Genomic DNA, 1,055 nt, shown 5'->3' with positions numbered 1-1,055 from the left:
ATAGCAGCACTATTTTCAATAGGAAAAAGATGGAGACAGCCAAAGTTCCCACCAACCGAAGAATGGATAAACAAACTCTGTTACATAACGCAATGGAATATTATGCTACCTTGAAGAATAACAAGGAAGAGGCAAGCCACCGCATAACATGGATGAACCTTGAGGACATTATGTTGAGTGAGATTAGTCAGTCACAAAAAGAGAAATATTGCATAGGACCACTACTGTAAAAGACTAAGAAAAAGAACCTATACTAAAGGGTGGGGGGGTGGCGTGGTGGAAATTCTTCGTTGATTGCTGGGATGTTGGGGGTGGTTGAGGGGAGGGAGGGGAAGGTGGAGCACAGGGCAGGAATTAGACACAGGAAAGTTTGGGGAGGGGGCAATATACAAGAAGGGAGAGGGGAATGGAAGAACAAAGCAGATTGGAGAACAATTAGGCATGTTTGAATGGGCTAAGTGGGACAGAGCTAAACAATGATGTACTCACAACCTTGGAACTACCGGGCTCTGGGATACAGAGATTGTGATATGGTTGGAATGGGGAAAAAGGGGGAATAATTTTAAGATGCTTGACTGTCTTTTGAATCTTGGTTTTCCTTGCATTATAATATAAAATAGACACTGGATGAGGAGAGATAGTAATAGTCAGAAACATCACCATAGAAAACTTAAAAGTCCATCTTCTGCCTATAACTGATTGGAATACCTAAAATGGGGCTATAATGTGCCCATTGAAGGAGGCTTCCTGTGGAGCCTCTGAAATACATAAGACTATAGGTAGAAGCCTGAACCATATCCAGATCTCCAGAGATGGGAAATTTCCACTTGAAAGGAAGAGCAAACCGGCCTGGAATGGCTAGAAGAACTGAAGATTCTTCTCAAAAGAAATATCTACAGGAAAAATACAAATCAATAGAGGCAGAGGGACTGTTACCACAAGAACAAGTAAGTTTCTTGCACAGGAAACATCCAGGCAAGTGATCGGGTCCCCTCAGTGCAAACCCCTTTCCAAGAATAAGACTCAATGGGAAAACATGCACTGATTGGTGACCA

Source organism: Chrysochloris asiatica, unplaced genomic scaffold (genome assembly GCF_000296735.1).
Source record: "Chrysochloris asiatica unplaced genomic scaffold, ChrAsi1.0 scaffold00208, whole genome shotgun sequence".
NCBI classification, from domain to species: Eukaryota; Metazoa; Chordata; class Mammalia; order Afrosoricida; family Chrysochloridae; genus Chrysochloris; species Chrysochloris asiatica.
The sequence above is the reverse complement of the archived record's forward strand: the minus strand, read 5'-3'. Positions refer to the sequence as shown.